This window comes from Apium graveolens, chromosome 1 (genome assembly GCF_009905375.1).
Source record: "Apium graveolens cultivar Ventura chromosome 1, ASM990537v1, whole genome shotgun sequence".
Lineage (NCBI taxonomy): Eukaryota > Viridiplantae > Streptophyta > Magnoliopsida > Apiales > Apiaceae > Apium > Apium graveolens.
The window spans coordinates 159,048,771-159,062,393 of record NC_133647.1 but is presented as its reverse complement, the minus strand read 5'-3'; the positions used below and the strand labels follow the sequence as shown (position 1 = coordinate 159,062,393).

The 13,623-nt window shown below is 41.3% G+C and overlaps 1 non-coding gene across 1 annotated transcript; it reads right to left on the bottom strand.

The window, feature by feature from the left end:
• Positions 1–2,017: 2,017 nt before the first annotated feature.
• On the bottom strand, positions 2,018–2,124 carry LOC141683440 (small nucleolar RNA R71). The gene has a single exon (XR_012560287.1). It is a non-coding gene; the product is annotated as a small nucleolar RNA R71 (small nucleolar RNA).
• Positions 2,125–13,623: the final 11,499 nt, after the last annotated feature.

The window sequence follows — 13,623 nt, the reverse complement described above, 5'->3', positions numbered from 1 at the left end:
CAGGGTATTAGTTGCATTTCGGAGGAGGAATCATCAAGAATAAGCCTTGGCATGTGTTCACCATTGCGAGAGGAAAAGAACGGGCAGATTACGGCGAAGAAACGGAGCAAACCTGGAATTTTTCCAGTAGGGTCCTGCGCGCCCGCGCAGCAATGCTGAGCGGCCGCGCAGCAGCCTTGCGCGCCCGCGCAGAAATGCTGAGCGGCCGCGCAGGGTCGGGGAAAAAGCTGAATTATTTTAGACTTCTACTTCTGTTTGGCTTCCAACTTCTATGTAATCTGAGTTTTATGGGACTATTATATAAGTAGATTTGAGACGTTTTCACAGGGAATAAGAAGGAGATTATGTTTTAGATTGTGTTTTGCGCAAGAAGCGAAGGAGATAAGGAAGAAGACCGATTTAGCACACTGCAGCGAAGAGGAAGCATATTTTCTTGTGATTCTTGTTTCGTTATAGCGTTGGATGCTAGTTTTCTTGCTTTGACTTATTTACTCTTGTGACGTACTCTGTTTTAATATAATTAGTTTAGTTATTATTTTCTTGTGTTGTTTATCATGATTTCATATGAACCCATGATGGCGATAAGTTCTATTATGGGCTAATCGTGATCATGGGGTTGCAACGGATTTATTATGGAATTCTTTAGTTAATTGTTTAATACTTTAGTGTGTGATGATTGCATGATATCTAGTATTGGTTGTGCGTATTCGTCTTATGTGCGTCGCGAACATATAAGATAGGGTGTTAATCTCTTGTGAAGCGACGGTGGATCTTGAGATTTAGAACTTGCCATGCTAGCATAGGTTCATGTACGTTGTGCATGATTAGTGGGTAACTCTAACAGTTTTATTTGCCCTATGTAATCAAAAGGAATAACTTGTGCTTAAATCGTTGTGTTGTCAATTTCTGTAGACATATAGGAACTCAACATAATTGATGACTATTCAACTTCTATCTTAATTGTGGATGTTTGGTAGAATGGTATTAGTACAATGAAAGTTGGCTTTTATCAGTTTCATGTTATTCGATTAATGTCATCACTATCACATGCTAAAGGTAATAACAATGGCTATAGAAGGAAGTAATAATGAAGTTGTGATCTCATAAGTGTTTTATTATTGATAAATTGAAGTGTTAGTTAAGTGGTTAATTAAGTAGTTAATTATAGTTAATATTTAATCAACAATTTTAAGTGTTATCTTAACATTGAGAAGTAATCATACATTGGTGAGTGAGTTTGATTAGACAATAACTTAGTCTGAGTCTCTGAGGGAACGAACTAGAAAGTATTCTATATTACTTGCGAACGCGTATACTTGCGTGAATATTAGTGCGTGTTTTCGCCCTAACAAGTTTTTGGCGCCGCTGCCGGGGACTCGGCGTATTTGTTTAGTTTATGTACTTACCATCATTGGTCATTAGGACTCAGTGATTAGGACGTAGTAGTTAATTACTCTTTTCGGTTGTGTTTCAGGTACTTTAGCAAGCGTTTATGCAAACTCGTTCTCGTGCTCGCAAGAGGACCTTAGATACAGCTGAGGAGAAAGACGAAGTTCTTGATACTCCGGAGAAGTTAGATTTTGAGGATTCGGATTCAGGAACTGAGCAGAAAGAACCAGTAAACATGGGAGATCGTATTGTTCAAGCTGATCCAGCTCTTATGGATTTTTCTCGGCCTAAAATTGATGACATTCAGTCAAACATCCTTCATCCGGCTATTCAAGCTAACACCTTTGAAATCAAGCCGGGCACTATTCAGATGGTGTAGAATTCTGTTTCTTTTGGAGGAGCGGCAACTGAAGACCCCAACATGCACATAAGGAATTTTGTCGAGATCTGCAGCACTTTTAAGTATAATGGCGTGACTGATGAGGCTATCAAGTTGAGGCTTTTCCCATTCTCACTGAGGGATAAAGCTAAAGACTGGTTACATTCTGAACCAGCTGGGTCAATCACTACGTGGCAAGATCTTGCGCAAAAGTTTCTGGTGAAGTTTTATCCAATGGCAAAGACTGCTGCTATGAGGAATGCTCTTACTCAGTTTGCGCAGCAACCTACAGAATCTATGTGCGAGGCTTGGGAACGCTACAAGGAAATGTTGAGAAAATGTCCACATCATGGAATGCCGGATTGGATGGTAATCACTGGTTTTTATAATGGTTTGGGGGCCCAATCTCGGCCCATGCTCGATGCAGCAGCTGGAGGTGCCTTATGGGCTAAAAGCTATACTGAGGCGTATAATCTTATCGAGACGATGGCTGCAAATGAGCATCAAAACCCAACTCAGAGGATGACGTCAGGCAAGGTAGCAGGTATTCTGGAAGTTGATGCAGCCACCGCTATTGCAGCCCAGCTCCAAGCGCTATCAATGAAGGTTGATTCTTTGGCTACGTATGGAGTTAATCAAATAGCTATGGTTTGTGAGCTTTGTGCAGGTTCTCATGCTACGGATCAGTGTTCTCTTGTCAACGAATCTGTTCAGTATGTGAATAATTATCAGCGACAACAGCAGCCTGTGCCAGCGACCTATCATCCTAACAACAGAAATCATCCAAATTTCAGCTGGGGAAATAATCAGAATGCTATTCAGCCACCATATCAGCAAGGAGTAAGTAAACAGTTTAACCCACCTGGATTCCAGCAACCACAACAGTATGCTACAAGGCAATCATATCCTCAACAGGGAAGTGCAGCTGCACCTACTAGTGCTGATTTTGAGGAACTTAAGCTGTTGTGCAAGAGTCAGGCGGTTTCTATCAAGACCTTGGAAAATCAAATCGGTCAATTAGCCAATGCAGTGCTCAATCGTCAACCTGGCACTCTTCCCAGTGACACGGAAGTACCAGGCAGGAAGGAAGCTAAAGAGCAAGTCAAGGCTATTACCTTAAGGTCTGGAAAAGTAGCTGATGCTGAAAAGGCAAAAGAAGTCGAAGCTGAAGTTAGAGATGAAGAATCTAAGCAAAAGGAGAAAGCGGCGGAACCAAGGAAGACTACTGTTGAACACACTCTGCCTGAGGCTAATACAGGGGAGAAACAGCTCTATCCTCCACCACCTTTTCCTAAGAGATTGCAGCAATAAAAGTTGGATAGACAGTTCGGGAAGTTTCTGGAGGTGTTCAAGAAACTTCACATCAATATACCTTTCGCTGAGGCTCTGGAACAAATGCCTAGTTATGCGAAGTTTATGAAGACTATTCTTTCAAGGAAGGTGAAACTGGATGACCTTGAAACCGTTGCTCTCACGGAAGAATACAGCGCGGTTCTGCAACAAAAGTTACCACCAAAACTGAAAGATCCAGAAAGCTTCACCATTCCTTGCACCATTGGCAATCTAACTTTTGACAAGTGCCTTTGTGATTTGGGAGCAAGCATTAATCTGATGCCGTTGTCGATCTTTAAAAAGCTGGATCTGCCTGATCCAAAACCCACATACATGTCGCTACAATTGGCTGACCGTTCCATTACTTACCCAAGGGGCATAGTTGAGGATGTGCTCGTCAAGGTGGATAAGCTCTTCTTTCCTGCAGATTTTGTTATTCTGGATTTTGAGGAAGATAAGAAGATTCCCATAATCTTGGGGAGGCCTTTCTTGGCTACTGGCCGTACCTTGATAGATGTGCAAAAAGGGGAACTTACTATGCGGGTCCAAGATCAGGATGTGACCTTCAACGTATTCAAGGCAATGAAATTCCCTACAGAAGATGAGGAGTGCTTAAAAGTGGATGTGATTGATTCTGCGGTTACTTCGGAACTCGGTCACATGCTAATGTTTGATGCATTGGAAAAGGCCTTAGTGGGGGATTTTGACAGTGATGATGAAGATAGCAACGAGCAATTACAATATCTGAACGCTTCTCCATGGAAGCGAAAGCTCGGCATACCATTTGAATCTCTTGGTACTTCTGACCTTAAGAATGCTGAAGGGAAGCTCAAACCATCAATAGAGGAAGCACCTACCTTGGAGCTCAAACCATTACCTGAACACTTGAGGTATGCTTTTTTAGGTGATTCATCTACGTTACCTGTTATTATTTCAGCTGACCTTTCAGGTAGTGAGGAAGACAAGCTCTTAAGGATTTTGAGAGAATTCAAATCGGCTATAGGATGGACCATAGCAGACATCAAGGGGATAAGTCCTTCATATTGTATGCATAAAATTCTGTTAGAGGAAGGTAGTAAGCCAACTGTGGAACAGCAGCGAAGACTGAACCCGATCATGAAGGAGGTGGTGAAGAAAGAAATTCTGAAATGGCTAGATGCAGGCATCATTTATCCTATTTCTGACAGCTCGTGGGTGAGCCCCGTGCAATATGTACCTAAGAAAGGAGGTATCACTGTGGTCGCAAATGAAAAGAATGAGCTCATCCCTACTCGAACAGTTACAGGATGGAGAGTATGCATGGATTATAGAAAATTGAACAAAGCCACAAGGAAGGATCACTTCCCTCTCCCATTCATTGATCAAATGCTTGACAGATTGGCGGGACATGAGTATTTTTGTCTTCTGGATGGTTATTCCGGGTATAATCAGATTTGTATTGCACCAGAGGATCAGGAAAAGACTACCTTCACTTGTCCATTTGGCACATTTGCTTTTCGTAGAGTTTCGTTTGGGTTATGTGGCGCCCCGGCCACCTTTCAGAGATGTATGATGGCTATATTCTCTGACATGATTGGAAATAACGTCGAAGTGTTCATGGATGACTTCTCCGTCTTTGGACACTCATATGATGAATGTTTGAATAATCTGCGCGCCGTACTCAAAAGATGCGTGGAAACTAATTTGGTGCTTAATTGGGAGAAATGTCATTTTATGGTGTGTGAAGGCATTATCCTTGGGCATAAGGTCTCTAGCAAAGTTCTGGAGGTGGACAAGGCCAATGTGGGAGTCATTGAAAATCTTCCCCCACCTAATTCGGTGAAAGGAATCCGTAGTTTTCTCGGTCATGCGGGTTTTTATCGGCGATTCATCAAGGACTTTTCAAAGATATCTAAGCCGTTGTGCAATTTACTTGAGAAAGATGTGCCTTTCAAATTTGATGATGAATGTTTGGCAGCATTCGAGACTCTCAAGGAGAATTTGATCACGGCACCAGTTATTATAGCACCAGATTGGACAGAACCGTTTGAGATGATGTGTGATGCGAGTGACTATGCGGTAGGTGCAGTTCTGGGACAGCGCAAGAAAAATCTCTTCCATGTGGTCTACTATGCGAGTAAGACTTTAAATGGGGCCCAATTGAACTACACCACTACTGAGAAGGAGCTTTTGGCTATAGTCTTTGGCTTTGAGAAATTTCGATCTTATCTGCTTGGTACGAAAGTAACAGTATTCACTGATCATGCAGCTATTCGCTATATGGTTTCTAAGAAGGATTCGAAGCCGAGACTCATTCGTTGGGTGCTTTTACTTCAAGAATTTGAGTTAGAGATCAAAGATAGAAAAGGTACCGAGAATCAAGTAGCTGACCATCTCTCTAGGTTGGAGAATCCCGATTCCACTTCACAAGATAGGATGTTAATCAATGAATCTTTTCCGGATGAGCAGTTGTTTGCAATTCAGGAGGAAGAACCATGGTTTGCAGATATTATAAACTATCTTGTCAGCAATATAATGCCGCTTAATTTGACATCCGCTCAAAAGAAGAAGTTTCTGTATGAGGTGAAGTGGTATATGTGGGATGAACCATATTTGTTTAGACAAGGAGCTGATCAGATCATCAGGAGATGTATCCTGTTCTGTGAGACGGAGGGGATATTACGAGACTGCCATTCCACGGTTTATGGTGGACACTATGGAGGTGAGAAGACGGCAGCTCGTATTCTGCAAACAGGTTTTTTCTGGCCTACTTTGTTCAAGGATGCTCATCAGTTTGTTTTAAGGTGTGATCGTTGCCAAAGAGTGGGAAATTTATCAAGGAAGGATGAGATGCCATTAAATGTGATGCTTGAAGTCGAGGTCTTTGATGTATGGGGAATCGATTTCATGGGGCCTTTTATCTCGTCTTGCAATAATCAGTATATCTTGCTGGCAGTCGATTATGTCTCAAAATGGGTCGAAGTTAAAGCTTTACCGACAAATGATGCAAAGGTAGTACTAAATTTTCTTCATAAGCAAATTTTCACAAGGTTTGGAGCGCCTCGGGTAATCATAAGTGATGAAGGATCACATTTTTGCAACCGTAAGTTCACTTCTATGATGCAGCGTTATAATGTGAATCATCGAGTAGCTACTGCCTATCATCTGCAAACAAATGGTCAAGCGGAAGTGTCTAACAGAGAGATAAAGCGCATTCTAGAGAAGGTTGTTTGTCCGTCAAGGAAGGATTGGTCTTTAAAGCTCGATGAAGCTGTTTGGGCTTACAGAACAGCATACAAAACTCCACTTGGGATGTCACCGTTTCAGTTGGTGTACGGTAAGGGATGTCATCTACCGGCGGAGCTTGAGCATAAGGCCTACTGGGCATTGAAGAAATTGAACCTGGATTTAGATGCAGCTGGTAAGAAAAGAATGCTTCAGCTTAATGAACTTGATGAATTCCGACTTCAAGCGTACGAGAATAACAAAATGTATAAGGAAAAGGTGAAGAGGTGGCACGATAGGAAGCTACATCCTAAGTTATTTGTGCCAGGGCAACAAGTTCTGTTATTCAACTCTCGGCTCCGACTTTTTCCTGGGAAGTTGAAATCAAGGTGGTCTGGACCTTTTATTGTCAAAACTGTGTTTCCACATGGAGCGGTGGAAATTTTTGAGAATGATTCGGACCAAGCATTCAAGGTTAACGGTCAGCGGTTGAAGCACTACTATGGGGACATGGCAAACCGAGAGGTGGTTAGTGCCATTTTGTTGACTACTTGAGAAAGGTACGGAACGTCAAGCTAATGACGAAAAAGAAGCGCTGCGTGGGAGGCAACCCATGAATTGTTGTTACAGGAACCCTTAGAAGTTAATAACCTATCCAAAAACACAAAAAAATCAGAAAACAGGGGCTGAAAAAAAAAATTCCAGAGACCCTCTGCGCGCCCGCGCAGCTATGCTGAGCGGCCGCGCAGGGGTCGAGTTCCAGAAAATTTTTTACAGTTCAAAAAAAAAACACAAAAAAACCCATCACAGAACATAAACCCACGAATTCTTTTCCCATTACCCCATGATTTTATCCCTCAACCCCACTCCTAATCTAATTTAACCTACTCCACACCCTATATATACATACACCTATCCTACATATCTCCCACAAACTTCCTACACTTAAACCCTCTCATAAACATCAAAAATCAGTTCTTACACACTTTTATTCACAAATCAATGGCACCCAAGAGAGCACGCACTATTGACAGCAGCAGCACAGTTCCTACTGCTGATTCATCAAGGGGTACTGCTGCAAGGCCTCGGTTAACTGACAGAGCTGCGGAGGAGGAGTACACTAGGCTGTTGGGGAAGCCGATTCTGAAGGAGAGGGGGTTTTTACCATCAGGGAGGGATGGTGAGTTGTTGCCAATGATTGCAGAGAAGGGGTGGATAGCTTTTTGTGAGTCACCCGAAGCAGTACCGATGAGTGTTGTTCGCGAGTTCTACGCGAACGCGGAGGCTGAAAAGAATGGGTTTTCTGTAGTTCGTGGGCTGACGGTTGATTATCATCCTGCGGCGATTCGTCGTGTGATTGGACAGCGAGAGAGGAAGCCCGAGGAGGAGAACTGGAATGAAAAGACTGCTGAGGATTTTCACTTGGATTTGATTTGTGCGACTCTCTATCGACCGGGCACAGTTTGGAACCGCAGTCCAGCCAATAATGAGTATCGTCACTTTCCGGCGATCGCCATGAACAGGTATGCCCGTGCATGGAATGCATTTATTTGTGCTAATATTTTGCCTTCTTCACATGCACACGAGGTCACAGTTGAGAGAGCACAGTTGTTGTGGGGAATTCTGAATGAGGAATACTATGTGGACCTTGGTGAGTTTATCTACCAAGGAATTCTGAAGTTTTTGAGGGGAGCAAAGCATATGAACATCCCTTATGCATCCACGGTTACGAAGCTATGCCGAGCAGTAGGAGTGAACTGGCCGGCTCATGAGCAGTTGCAGTTGCCAGCAGCTCCGATAGATTCTGGCACTCTGAATGGGATGCAGGAGTGGACCGGTGGTGAGCCTGAGGAGCATGGGCTGGGTTATCGTCTTCCAGGAGGACGTCCAGCACGAGGTGCTACTATGGCTAGGCCAGGGCGTGGTGAGGCTGGTTCTTCGAGAGCTCAGGAGGGTGCTGGGATGGGTGATGCCCAGTATAGGAGGCTTTCACGGCGGATGGATGCCATGTATGAGACGCAGAGCAGGTTTGCTCAGGAGCTCACTCTTGCGTTAGGGACTGCTTTTCGAGGCCTTGGAGCTGATATCCAGTGGCCAGTTTTTGGTGAGGACTCTGCATACCCGCCGCCTGATACTCCACCCACTGAGGGTGATGATGATGATGACTCCGAGTAGGTATATCCTGTGTTCCTTTCTACTACCTTCACCGGGGACAGTGAAGATTTTAAGTTTGGGGGTGGTAGTTAAGGAATATTTTGTGTGTGTCATATAGCTGCATATTCATGATACTTAGTTCATATAGTTGCATAATTTTTGCCATATAGTTTTTTTTTATATAGCTTTATTTGTTTGTCATATCATATAGCTCATGCATATACCATGATCCCTTTTGCAATAATTTATCGACTGAATTGTGATATTGATGCGAGTGTAGTGATAGCATTAAAGTAATATTAAGTTGTGTAGGTTGATATGCATGCTAGAAGCACTTGTATTTTCACTAAGTCTTAGAGAATGCTTAAGGGCTAGATTGTTGTTATGATCTGATTATTTTTGAGGATAATCTATTTATTATGCTTAGAATTTGATAATAGGTTCTTAGTGGTAAAGGCATGAAAAAGAAAAAAAATGGAGTAAAAATGGAATTTGTTGCTAGTTGTGGCTAGGCGTCAAATGGCTAGTAGCCGGCTCGCATGTTATGCGAGTAGTCTAGGGTTGAGCAAGATGGAGCGAAACGCACTTGCTCAGAAAAGAAAAGAAAAAAAATTGCATAATTGATCAAGAGTGGGCTCTTTGGTATTCGAGTTATTAAGTTCTTAGGGGACTTTGTGCCTAGTGACCTAAGGCTTTTAGAGTCTGGGATCCGCTAACCTAACGCTCGTTACATGGATACCATTGTATAAGTCTTTTGTGGACCTCACTCATTGCACGGTCAAATAAGCATTTGAGTTGTAAATAAAAAGCACGATTCCGTAATAAGCTCCAGAGTTCTTGTAGTGTTGTATATCACTTTGTGCCTAGAATTTTTATTCTTTGTATAATCGTAGGATTGCCTTGAGGATAGTCTAGTCATAGTAATTGGTCTAGTTCCGAAGCATATCTGTTAAGCATTTGCACACACCACGTTTCTGGCTGTATGTCCGTTTGCATGAGTTTATTGATCTTTAGTTGTCTAACTGCATTCGTTGAGATGTGACAATTTGGTTGGTTAATTGTAGTAAGGGGGATCGTTGCATTTTCATATAGATTGCATTCATGCATATTTTTATTTGTTTTGAGTCTGTGACGCTTGAGGACAAGCATCGATTTAAGTTTGGGGGTGTGATAAGTGGCATTTTATACCACTTAGAACGTCTTAAAATGGCTTAAATTGGTGTCTTGAAATCAAGTATTTTGTGTATTTGATGCGTTTTTCTAGTGTTTATGCATTTCAGGGTATTAGTTGCATTTCGGAGGAGGAATCATCAAGAATAAGCCTTGGCATGTGTTCACCATTGCGAGAGGAAAAGAACGGGCAGATTACGGCGAAGAAACGGAGCAAACCTGGAATTTTTCCAGTAGGGTCCTGCGCGCCCACGCAGCAATGCTGAGCGGCCGCGCAGCAGCCTTGCGCGCCCGCGCAGAAATGCTGAGCGGCCGCGCAGGGTCGGGGAAAAAGCTGAATTATTTTAGACTTCTACTTCTGTTTGGCTTCCAACTTCTATGTAATCTGAGTTTTATGGGACTATTATATAAGTAGATTTTAGACGTTTTCACAGGGAATAAGAAGGAGATTATGTTTTAGATTGTGTTTTGCGCAAGAAGCGAAGGAGATAAGGAAGAAGACCGATTTAGCACACTACAGTGAAGAGGAAGCATATTTTCTTGTGATTCTTGTTTCGTTGTAGCGTTGGATGCTAGTTTTCTTGCTTTGACTTATTTACTCTTGTGACGTACTCTGTTTTAATATAATTAGTTTAGTTATTATTTTCTTGTGTTGTTTATCATGATTTCATATGAACCCATGATGGCGATAAGTTCTATTATGGGCTAATCGTGATCATGGGGTTGCAACGGATTTATTATGGAATTCTTTAGTTAATTGTTTAATACTTTAGTGTGTGATGATTGCATGATATCTAGTATTGGTTGTGCGTATTCGTCTTATGTGCGTCACGAACATATAAGATAGGGTGTTAATCTCTTGTGAAGCGACGGTGGATCTTGAGATTTAGAACTTGCCATGCTAGCATAGGTTCATGTACGTTGTGCATGATTAGTGGGTAACTCTAACAGTTTTATTTGCCCTATGTAATCAAAAGGAATAACTTGTGCTTAAATCGTTGTGTTGTCAATTTCTGTAGACATATAGGAACTCAACATAATTGATGACTATTCAACTTTTATCTTAATTGTGGATGTTTGGTAGAATGGTATTAGTACAATGAAAGTTGGTTTTTATCAGTTTCGTGTTATTCGATTAATGTCATCACTGTCACATGCTAAAGGTAATAACAATGGCTATAGAAGGAAGTAATAATGAAGTTGTGATCTCATGAGTGTTTTATTATTGATAAATTGAAGTGTTAGTTAAGTGGTTAATTAAGTAGTTAATTATAGTTAATATTTAATCAACAATTTTAAGTGTTATTATCTTAACATTGAGAAGTAATCATACATTGGTGAGTGAGTTTAATTAGACAATAATTTAGTCTGAGTCTCTGAGGGAACGAACTAGAAAGTATTCTATATTACTTGCGAACGCGTATACTTGCGTGAATATTAGTGCATGTTTTCGCCCTAACACTGTTCGGTTGTAGGATGTCTGAGGGATCATCTGTGAATGACCATGTACTTAAGATGATCAATTTGATTGAACGTCTTGGACAACTTGGTTTTGCCATGGATGGGGAGCTGAGCCAAGACTTGGTCTTGCAATCGCTTCCGAGTTCGTTCTCGCAGTTTGTTGTGAACTTTCACATGAATAAGTTGGATGTCAGCCTGCCTGAACTCCACAACATGTTGAAGACTGTGGAATCGAATTTTCCCCCTAAGAAGAGTTCTGTTCTTCTAATTGGTGAAGGTTCCAATCCTAAGAAAAGGAAGAGGAACCCTTCCAAGAAGAAGAAAGTAGGTGAGAAAACGCCGGTTCCACCAAAAGCTGAAGACCCCAAGAGCAAAGTTGTTTGCTTTCACTGTAACAAAGTGGGGCACTGGAAGAGGAACTGCAAGGTATACCTTGCAGAATTGAAGAAGAAGAAGGGTAGTGAGACTATCGCTTCTGATTCAGGTATGTTCATGATAGAAGTGAATATGTCATTAAATCAAATTTCTAATTGGGTATTAGATATCGCCTGTGGTTCTTATATCTGCAATTTGTTGCAGGGACTAAGGAGAAGTAGGACTCTTGAGGAAGATGAGGTGATTCTACTGATGGGAAATGGAGCAAGAGTTGCTGTTGAAGATATAGAATCATTTCATTTACATATGCCGACGGGCAAGACTATTGTTTTTTAAATAATTATTATTTTGTTCCCTCGATTGTAAGGAATATTATTCCCATGTTAGACTTGGCTGGATTTTCATTTATTATTGAGAATAATGAATGTTCTATTCTTAGAGATAATATTCTTTATGGACGTGATACTTTAAATAATGGTCTGTATAAATGTGACATAATTTACTTCAGATTGAACAAACTAATAAAAGAAAAGGGATGATGAAAATCTCACTTCATTGTGGCACTGCAGTCTCCATTTAGTAGACATGGAGAGAGGGCTGCAAATTTGCTAGGAATGGTACACACAGATGTATGTGGACCAATGTCTACGCAAGCCATGGGTGGATTTTCATACTTCATTACTTTCATGGATAATAGATCTAGATTCGGATATGTGTTTGATGAAACACAAGTCTGAAGCCTTTGAAAAGTTCAAAGAGTATAAGTATGAAGTGGAGAAACAAACCAAATATAGTATTATAATTCTTCGATTAGATCGAGGTGGTGAATACTTGAATGGAGAGTTTCTGGATTATCTCAAAGTAAATGGTATAGTCTCCCAGTGGACTCCTCCAGATTGGTATCTGAAAGTAGAAATCGAACTTTGTTAGACATAGTTCGGTTCATGATGAGCTATGCAAATCTTCCAGTATTCCTATGGGGTTATGCATTGGAAACCTCAGCATATTTACTGAATAAGGTGCCTTCCAAATCTGTTCCTCAAACTCCGTATGAGATATGGAAAGAAAGGAAACCGAGTCTTAAACACGTTAAGATTTGGGGATGTCCAGCTTATGTCAAGTAAGTTGACCCAGATAAGCTGGAATATCGATCCTTAAAATGTAGTTTTGTGGGATATCCTAAAGAGACTTTAGGGTATTACTTTTACACCGATCATCGGGTGTCTGTCTCCAGACATGCTACCATCTTGGAAAAAGAGTTTATCCTTGAAGGAAACAGTTGGAGCAAAATTGAACTTGATGAAGTTCAAGAAGCACAAACTACTACGAATCAAGTGGAAACACCTGTTTTGACTGAACAACCTTCTGTGGAACAACCCATTCGTAGGTCAGGGAGAGTGTCTCGCCAACCTGAGAGGTAATATGGCCTTGTTATTGAGAATGACAATGAGTTGTCGATCATTGATGATGACGACCCTGTGACCTATAATGAGGCTATGAGTAGTGTTGACTCAGAGAAATGGCATAGTACCATGAAATCCGGAATAAAATCTATGTATACGGGATATAAAAGAATGATTAGAGCAGATGGCCAGGTGGAGACCTTTAAGGCCAGGCTTTTGGGAAAAGGATTCAAACAAAGGCAATGGATTGACTTTGATGAAACCTTTTACCTGTAGCCCTGTTAAAATCAGTTCGGATTTTGCTTGCGATTGCTGCTTACTACGACTATGAGATCTGGCAATTAGCCAGATGGTTTTCTTTCCAAGAGAAATGTAAACCTAGTGTGCAAGCTGCTGCGAACCATATGTGGTTTAAAGCAAGCTTCTCGTAGATGGAACATCCGTTTTGATGAGACAATCAAAGAGTTTGGTTTTATGAAAAACGTAGATGAACCATGTGTCTACAAAAGGGTTAGCGGGAGCGCGATAACATTTCTTGTGTTGTATTGAATTAGAGTTGACACACATAACAACATAGCAGACCCACTCACAAAGCTACCTTATGAAAGTCACTTTGATCGTCATAAAGACAAGATGGGTATTAGATACCAGAGTGATTGGCTTTAGTACAAGTGGGAGATTGAAAGAAATATGTCCTAAGTCCAATCATGTATTAGGATTTAGGAATAACTTTTTATGTAATCTGTTTTGATTTCA